Genomic DNA, 10,119 nt, shown 5'->3' on the forward strand with positions numbered 1-10,119 from the left:
TCGTGATGTGAGAGAGCTCTATGAACTCCAGCTTCTTTTATGGCTGATCAGGCAGGCCCTGCCCCTCTCCTGCCAGGAAAACTATTGGTGGGAGTTTGGTTTTGTTTTTCAACTGTAAGCAAATATTTATTGAGACCTTACCCCTGACAAGACTCTTGAAAACCAGAGATCAAATCACGTCACTCTGCTGTTTGGAACACAGCAAGATTTCCTATCACATCTAGATTCATGTTCAAAGCCCTTCCTGTGGCCAACACAGCTGGATGCAATGGGAGCCTTATGTCTCCCTTCCTCATTTCCTTCCACCTCCACTTGTCCCTTAGCTCTGGCTGACCTCAGTGCTTCTCAAACCTGTTAACTTCCGTGTCACTTCAGGGCCTTTGGACATGCTCCTGCGCAGCCTGGATAACACAGCATCTTTCATTCCCCCACAGGTCTCTGTTCTAATATCTTCTCCACAGAAAGTCTTCAGTGGTGACACACTCTCTAAAATGTCTGTCACCTGTAATCTTCCTTTACTTCCTCTGCTTTAAGGCTCTTCCTGGCTCTCATTAGAAAGAGAAATGATTACAAATATGTGTGGGTGAGAGTGTGTGGGGTGTGTGTGTGTGTGTGTGTGTGTGTGTGTGTGTGAGAGAGAGAGAGAGAGAGAGAGAGAGAGAGAGAGAGAGAGAGAGAGTTTGATGCTGTTCCTCACCAGAACACATGCTCTGTTAGGCATATTGTGTCCATGGCTGCATGCTCCTCACCTATACTGGCACTTAATAGGTCTCAAGCTAAAGTGGTGGGATGAATGCAAAGCATGAGGATGCAAAGAAGAGAAGAAATCCAGGGCCAAAAGTCCTGTCCTGTATGTGGTGGGATTTGCCTCAGAAGAGATCAAGAATAGTTAATATAGCAACTGTTGCTTTGCCATTTAGTGTGAAAGACTGAGATGCTGCTATTTCATTATCATGAGAAGGCTTGTCAACATGAAGATCTGGTTTTGAGGGCTTTGTTTGGGCCAGGAGTGTGTTGGCGTGAGACCTCTGAGGCCCCGGGTTCATAAAGCCAGAGACTTTCCGAGATACACACCGGAAGAGCTGCCCAACTCCCAGGAACTTACTCCATGGCTACATTTGAGTTACCCAGGCTCTTTCCTACCTCCTTTCTATATGCAGATCAAATAAGCCCCATGGTGCCTGCTCTCCTCCTCATTGATTGGTGGAGAATGATCATCTCACCCAAGCTGAGCCAATATCCCAACTTTAGTCCAAAGGTAGCCAGCAGCCTTCTTCAGGCCTGTCAGGGTCCTCCCCAGGGGATTTTCCAGCTGGAGCTAAAGCCAGAACTGTTTACCTTTCTAGTTACAAAGCTGTGAAGAAGAGAGGCCAGGAAGAGCCAATAAGGAAGGTTGTAACTTCATGGCAACAGCCACAGGCCCAGAGATGCCAAGACAACACTTAGTGATGGAGACAGAGAGATAAAGAGAGACTTTCCAGACACTCACCACATTCCTTTCCTTGCCTGTCCCTGTGAGCCACTAAATCCCCCTTCAGCCTAAAGTAGCTCAAGCTGGGTTTGTTTTATCAACCAAAAGCTTTATTTAAACTAGTTATCTCATTGTTATAGAGTAAATACATAAATTTAATTTAGAAATTCAAACAGTTCAAGAGATTAAAAATGAAAAGTGGTCATCCTCTAGCCCACTAGCTCCTGCCCCTCCCCTACTCCTGACTTTCATTCTTAGAGGTAACCCACAACCACTTGTTAAACTTATTATCCTCCCAACTGTCATCTGACAACTTCTGGCAAGCATTCTGAAAAGCAGCAGAAAATCCTTTGTAATTTTGATTTATCTGATTGTAATATATATTACTCTTGTAGATTTTCAAACAATGGGTTATTCAACCATTTATTTCAGTCAGCTTTGTCTGCATTAGTAAATGTTTTGACATTAGCCATTTATTTCAGAGATGAATGATTCATTTGGGTATTTCTCAACAACATAAAATAATACTCTGAGTGAAGGCCTGGCTGGTTTTTGGCAGGGCCTGACTTATTCATCCGCACATTCTTCATCCTGCTCTGTGTGCTGTGCGCAGAGTAGGGGCACAGTGTGTGTCGGAATGGATGAAGAATTTAGTGAAAAGCAGCCTGGGGCAGAAGGGGAGAGAAGGAAGCTTTACTGAGCTCCAGTCACAGAACCTGAAACTCAGCATGCTTTAGCTGTGTAGCCTTGGTGTATGTACCTCTGAGTAACTCTCATTCTTCCCCCTTCTCCAACTAGCTCTTCAGTTCTTCACTTTGTGTTGTACCTGCTCCCTGGCTAACAGATTCATTTGGCATAGGTGAGTCTACCTTGGTTTCTGCTACTTATAATCAAGAAGTCTGACAGAGAAACCAGTGTATCAAAAGTAGGGTGAACGGAAGGGGCAGGAAAAAGACAGGCACAGCCCCCTCGTAAATGGGGCAGACGAAGGCACAGCTCCATGGAGTACACTTTGCTTCAGGCCACAGAACTGGGAAGTGGCCAAACAGGAATCAAGTCAGGTCTGTCAAGGTACAAACGTTTGGCCCATTCCAGCCTTCTGTAGCCAGGTGCCAAGAATCTGACCCAGGAAAATATTGTTTCTAGAGGGCAAAGAAAGCATGACCTAACTTGAATGGTTCTCCCCCAAGAAGTTGATCTGTAACGTGTTTTTCAGACGACTTCTGAAAGTCTGTAAGTTTTATCCTTGGAGAATTTTCTGAACCCTTTGCTAATGAGCCAGTGTGTCCTAGACACTTGGAAAAAGATATGCAGAAGAGACAGTTCATGAAAGAACAAGCACTATTCTTGTATTTGTCGTCTGTCTACTTGTTCATTAGGGTTTCATTTTCCTTCTCTTGTCATTACCAAGTAGGAAAAACAAAAGCATCATTTCCCTAATACATGTCAATCATTCATTGGTTTGTAGTAAAATATTTATTTTACATAACATTATGTAGTGATCAAAAAGCAAATTGCTCAGGAGCCAGATTTCCTGGATTTGAACACCAGCTCTGTTACTGGCTGTGTGACATTCTTGTATGCGATAAGTTACTTACCATCTCTGATTTTTTTTTCATCTGTTAAATGAGTATAATAGAATCCTTACTCTTGGCATCGTTATGAAGATGAAAATGTTAGCATAGGTGAAATACTTAGAATATGACCTGGCACATATTAGGCACACATATTTCCTATCACTGTTATTCCTCAATTTATTATTTTAATTTTGTGTGTATGTGGAGTCAAACAGCAAACCTGGAGTTTTGTGCCTACCAGACAAGCATTCATCCACCAACCTACATCCCTAGCTTTATTATTTTAATTGCTTAAAAGATACTCAATGAGAATCTAAGCAGATGTAATGAGTTTAAAATTCTATAAATATGTGGAGTCTAGGGAGGGGTTGAGAGAGGTGGTTCAGTTTGTGAGTAAGGGACAGGTCTCAAAGTACAAAAGTAGCATAAGAACCCTGTTTCATGAATATTCTCATTATTCTTTTCTCGTTGACATGATTCCATGTTTAGCTGCATAGCATTAGGCAATATTTAGGAAGTTCAGGAAAGGGCAATTTAGAAAGATCAGACTCAATGATCTTAAATTCGTGATGTGTGGTTCAGTGAAAATGTAAGTAGGTCAAATACCTCGAACATTAAATTAGCTGAAATTTTGCAAGCTATTATATCGGATATTACTGTTTGAACATTTTGTATAAACTGGAGTAATGCACACTTGTCTTGATGGGATGAGTCCAGACTTAGAACTAATTCTGGTGAATTAAGAATTGTATTTTCCAGGAATTAACTACCACAATTTGACTGCAGCTGTAAAAATTTTATTAGGCAATACATCTGACCTCAAATTGGAAATTTGTGTTGGAACCAGTTTAGGAAATAATTACTGCTGTGTTGTTAATTTTATATTTGCCTAATAAAACACAGCAGGAACAGGGTTTGGTGCATGTAACAAAAGAAAGCCTGTGGATGTGCTTTAAATGAGTGTTTGTCACCAAGCTGGAACTAGGAACGTGCTTCTTGGATGAGCAGCGTAGGGGCTGACGTTGAAGAATTAACAGCTCATAGTTATCGCATTATGGAAGAGAAGCATGCTATGTTCTTTATATCATTTCCACCAGCAAATACGAAGTATCTCTGTGTGCATATCTTCATCGGTTTGTTTTGGGAAAGTTTAACTTCCCACCCACTTAGATGCTCACAAGCACACGCATGTCTGCACACATACACATTGATATAGACAGTCTTGAGTCTACTGGCTTGTTCCTGCCTGTCCAGATGGCATCTTGAAGGGTACCGCCAGGGAAAGGCCAGCTTCTCTTGGAAGCAAAAAAAAGCACATGTGTTTGTTATACTGTGTCATGGAAGTATATAAATTGGTATTTATGCTTCCCTGTGCTTGTTTCATCTTCTAGTCTCTTCTAGCATCATCTAGAATTTTCTATTAGTTTTCAGTCTCATCTTGAAGACATAACTTGGAGTCCATAAAGTAAGTCAGTGGCTACTTGCTATTGATACCTATGGGCCAATGATAGCCAAAAGCCAAAATACAAATTGTCTTAGAAGACATCAAATAACAGGTATCACCAGGAAGTCCTAGCCAGCAGTAGGATATTGTTACAATTATCACTCATACTCACTTTCATTTTTACCACAGATTGGGAAGGATTTGGGCTCAGTCTTTTTCTTTTTTTTTTTTTTTCAGTACAGTGGGCTTTATTAATGGTGTGCAATAGCAGTGAGCCAGGACTCCCGAGGCTCCTTCCCTTCTAGGGGGCCTGGGATTGAAGCTGTGAGGGGAGATTCTCCGTGTTGGGGCTGAGTAGGGCAGTAGCTTCTACGGCATGGCCTCTCCGTCCCTCTGGTCTTGCTAGGCTGTGGTGGGGGGCCATGAAGTCCACCACCCTGTTGCTGTAGCTGAACTCACTGTCATACCAGGAAATGACCTTGACAAAGTACTCATTCAAGGCAATGCCAGCCCCAGCATCAAGGTGGAAGAGTGGGTGTCACTGTTGAAGTTGCAAGACACAACCTAGGCCTTGGTGTGTATATAGCCCAGGATGCCTTTGAGGGAATCATCTGATGCCTGCTTCACCCTCTTCTTGATGTTGTTGTAGTTAGCTGCTTTCTCCAGGCAGCAGGTCAGATCCAACACTGACACCTTGGGAGTGGGCACATGGAAGGCCATGCCTGTGAGTTTCCCACTCAGCTCCAGGATGACCTTGCCCACAGCCTTGGCAGCGCCAATGGATGCAGGGATGGTGTTCTGGGCAGCCTTGGGCCATCACGGCATAGGCAGAAGGGGCAGAGATGATGACCCTTTTGGCACTACTCTTCAGGTGAGCCCCGGCCTTCTCCATGGTGGTGAGGACACCAGTGGACTCTACCACATGTTCAGTGCCAGCATCACCCCACTTCATGTTGGCAGGATCTCGCTCTTGGAAGATGGTGATGGCCTTTCCATAGATGACGAGCTTCCCATTCTCAGCCTTGACAGTGCCATGGAACTTGCCAGGGGTGGAATTGTACTGGAGCATGTAGACCATGTTCCAGTTGAGGTCAATGAAGGGGTCACTGATGGCCATAACATCCACCTTTCCAGAGTTAAAAGCAGCCCTGGTGACCAGGCATTCAATATGGATTTACTGTTCACTTCGACCTTCACCATCTTGTCTGGATCGCTGCTGGCTGCACGGGAAGAACTTCTGTCAGTGGATGCACAAGAGCAGAGACTGGGCTCAGAGTCTTGGGAGGCAGTAATAGCCAGTTAGAGTTTCAGGTCATGTTCTCCCTGGCCCTTTTTTTTTTTTTTTTCACTTTTTGTTAGTAGTTGCATTTAATATTTTTCATACATTATGAGGATTGACTGTTTTCAAAGCAGTTAAACATCAAATAAGATGAAGCAAAAGTATTTGTTAATAATAAATGATCCTCAGACAAGGCACAATCGAGAAGATTCTTGTAAGAGGTGGGACTGTGAAGAAGTCAAGCAATTGGTTGCAAAGAGAGGGGACATACCTGAGAACCAATGACAGCAGGAAACCACTGGCATCCTGGAAACAGACAGCAAGGAAGAAATGAGAGAAGCAAGCAATGGTTGCCTGAAGGGCACCAAGGCAGGACAGGGCCTGAAGGACCCTCAGCTTTCTTTCCATCTGCCAACAGCCTGCTGGTGCCTTCCATCAGCCAATACAGCCCAAGCCCTAGGGTGTGGAGAACTGGGGTTGGGGGCCTCAGAAATCAACCACTAAAGCATAGGGATGCGATCAAAATATACGGAAAATATTCAAATGAAAACATTTATTGGGACCGGGGAGATGGCTCAGTAGAACAAGTGCTTGCCTGGCAAGTGCAAGAGCCTGAATTCAATCCCCGATTCCACCAAAAAAAGAAAAGAAAAGAAAAGAAAACATTTATTACTGTAAAAGAAACATTGTCTTTTACCTGTCTCACTCAAAATAAACTTATCCCACTGTTCTTGCCACTTTCAGAAGCAGTTCTTGGAGTCCGCTTTCAGGAGTGTCTCTAGGAGCAAGACAAAAAGCATAACAAAACTGCTGCCGCCTGTCATCGGATGGAAAGGCAGGCTCAGAGAAGCATTCCCGCATGTCCTCGCCCACTTTATTCACTGAGTCTGGCACAGTGAGACTTCAGGCTCTTTGCAAAGTCAAAATGACCATGACAGGTAAACTTTCTGCATTGATTCACAGCAGGAAGGCAGCCAGGACTGCTTAACTAGACAAGAAAGAGGCCTTCCAGAACTGTTTCAGAAAGTGGCAAAATGATGTGCTAAGTATATTTCTTCAAAGCTAAAGCAAATGTCTTGGGGGAATTAGTGGTAAGGTGTTTTGTATTGTAATCATTCTTCTTAAAAGTGTGAACATCATCATATTTTTTCAGTCATACCTCATATAATAAAGGGTGAAATGAAGATTTGGAGAAGAGAAATTGACTTTTGGGAGTCTACTCTACTATGGTTCAAATATCCCTTGTCTGATGTATTTCACTAGTGAGAGAGTCGGATGAAGGTAAATCACTGCTGAAATCCTCCATTGGAAGAGGACAAACTCAAGTGATTGGTTGTCAGCAGGGCTTAGGAATTAGGATCAGTTTGTTTTAATTCCCTCCTGCAGGCAGCACAGCCCACAATCTGGGTAAAGCAGGGCGTGGCAGTGGGATTCAGTGTCTCATTCCAGCCAGGTCCCAGCTCCATCATTTACCAATTGCTAGGCACAGAGCAGCCACTGGAGTAGCAGAAGGAAAGGGAAAGGGACAGGGAGAGGAACTTGTCTGTGTTTTATGTCGCTCCTCTACAGAACAGAGCAGAAAAGTCCCTACTTCTTAGGGAGGCTGTGCCGATTTAGATCATAAGCATTGACTTGTGACAACTAGCAAGCACCAAAGCCAAGAATGGCGACAGGTGCCTGGAAACCCAGCACTCTGGGAGGTGGAAGCAGGAGGATCACAAGTTTTAGTTCAGCCTGAGCAATGTAGCAACTTAATTCAATCTCATCTCAAATTTTTAAAAAAATTTGCATAAAATAAGAGTCCAGAGTTGTTTTAGAGTCAAGGTCTTGCTATGTAGGTCAGCATGGCCTTGAAATTTCTCTGTAGTCCAGGCTGGCCTCAAACTTGAGGTGATCCTCCTGCCTCAGCCTCCCGAGTGTTTCCTTTTATTTTGCAGAGACGATGCTTATTCTCTTTGTGGAGGCGTAAATAACAGTGTGTACTAAGACACAGGCATCAAATACTTAAACAGAGAAAGATCTTTTCAGTTTTTTTAGAGTCCTGCTCAACGAAGCCTTTCTGTTGTGATAGATGCTGAGCCATTTCTACAATAGAACAGACCACTTCTGACCTAGAACAGAGAGCATCAAGTGTAGTCGAAACTGCTCTTGGAGACTCAAAGACTTAGGGATCTGAGACTCATCACTTGTAAGACGGTCTTACCCTTCTAGCCTGCGGATTGAAATAAGTATTACACTGAGCATTTCAGGCATTAATTTTGAAGGATTTCTCCTTAATCCACTCTATGTTATTTTTATAACCATTTGCTTCTTTCTGAAGAGATGAATAAAATACCCTATAAGGTTAAGGTTCGCCTAACCCAAGGATGCTCTGAGTGGTACAAATCCTTTATTTAATGTAGGAAGTATTGTCAAGAGAGGTGTACTAGATAAGAAGTATCTCCTGGCCTTGAGAAGATTATGATTTTTAACAAGGGGCTTGAAAAATGATCCAAGATGGGTAATTCCAACTGCTTTTCCTTTTTCTTTTTTAGTACTGAAAATTTTGCCCAGGACCTTGGTGCTGAACTACATTCCCAGCTCTTCTTTTATGTTTTTATTTGCAGACAGGGTCACACTAAATCACTGGGTTGCTCAGGCTGGCTGGGAACTTGCACTGCTCCTGCTCCAGCCTCCCTCAGTGTTAGGATTACAGGTGGGCTCCACAGCACACAGCTGCCACTGCTTTGAGACTTGTGGACACTGAGCTCCTTAAAAGACCCTGAGAAGGCATTTCTCCTTTCTGCTGGAGATAGAAAGGGTGTTGAGGAGGCTAGGAAGGAATTTGTTTCTACAGTAGATTCTGAGAGAGAGGAAAGATTTTCAGAATTGAAAATGGAAGAGAAAAATTCATGATAGAAATAATTTTGTAGGGGCCGGGGAGATGGCTCAGTGGAATAAGCACTTCCCTGGCAAGCTCAGGGCCTGAGTTCAATCCCCGGTTCCACCAAAAAAAAAAATAATAATAATAATAATTTTGTAACAAAAGATAGAAATTATTCTGTAAATAATTCTGTAAAATGAGAAAATTACTGATTAGGTGTCACACTCAGCACACATCTAGCTTGGCAACCGTATTTTTCACATTATAAGTAGGCTTGACTTCTTTGTTTCATTGAATACAAAATCAAATATGGGACTCAGTGGTAGGAAATAGGATTAAAATATGATTTGAGGGGCTGGAGAGATGGTTTAGTGGAATAAGTGCTTCCCTGGCAAGCAGAAGGGACTGAGTTCAATCCCCGGTTCCGCCAAAAAAAAAAGAAAGAAAAGAAAAGAAAGAAAAAAAAAGAAATGATTTGAGGCAGATTTTAGAGTTCTGAACAACAGGTTGAGGAATGTGTATGCAAGAGTACAGTTTGATTCTTAGACTTTTGGATTTGCAATGCAAAGGTGTTCCAGTTTCTTACATTAAGGGATGCCAAATGATGATTTTGCTTTGCAGAGAAAGATGTTGATCACTACATCCCACGAGGATCATAGTGGAGGGAATGTGGGAACAGAAGGCATCTGCGTCATGGTGGGTCACAAAGTCTTCTAGAAGAATGTTCCTGTGTGAGGCTTAATGGGTGGACTATTACTGATGTAGTAAAGGAAGACAGAGGGGCTGGGGAGATGGCTCAGTGGAATAAGCGCTTCCCTGGTAAGCACAAGGGCCTAAGTTCAATGCCCGGTTCCGCCAAAAAAAAAAAAAAAAAAAAAAAAAGGAAGGCAGAGAAAGGTGGTCTGGGTAGAGGAAAGAGTGTGTGCAAAGATACAGAGGTGAGAGGAGATGGCCTCTCAAAGCATGAGGTTTCTAAAAGGACATGCTGCTGGCCTCGGGAATTTTGCTTGGAAGACATAGAAATTCACTCAAACTAGTGGAAATCAGAACACACAGTTATTGAAAGGATGCTGGGCCTTTCTGGGATCCAAGAACAGTACAGCCAATCATGATCACCGGAAGCCAAGAGTCATCCCTCCTTCATGCCTTACGGCCTTTCTCATCTCTGCCTTTTCCCTCCTTACCTGTTCTCCCTTCTCTCTCTCTTCTCTTTGACTTCCATCTTACTTAGTGAGACCACCAGTCCATAACACAACACAACACAACACAACCTTTCTGTATAATCCTGTGACTATGCCTTCTTTCAACTCATCACCCCAAGATCTAGGCTGAGATTTTGCACCAGACCAGGCCATAAAACTGTGTAGAGATTTTCTACCTTTACCTCAGGACTTCTGATCCAATCAGCTGTGCCTGGAAGCAAGGGGCAGGGTGCAATACTCTGTGTCCACTCATCCGGACAGTGGGTCTCAGTGTCCAAGTCAC

General features: G+C 43.2%; 1 pseudogene; it reads right to left on the reverse strand.

The window, feature by feature from the left end:
- Positions 1-5,141: 5,141 nt before the first annotated feature.
- On the reverse strand, positions 5,142-5,660 carry LOC105742940 (annotated as a pseudogene).
- Between the last annotated feature and the right edge of the window lie 4,459 nt (positions 5,661-10,119).

Source organism: Octodon degus, unplaced genomic scaffold (assembly GCF_000260255.1).
Source record: "Octodon degus isolate 3935 unplaced genomic scaffold, OctDeg1.0 scaffold00085, whole genome shotgun sequence".
NCBI lineage: Eukaryota > Metazoa > Chordata > Mammalia > Rodentia > Octodontidae > Octodon > Octodon degus.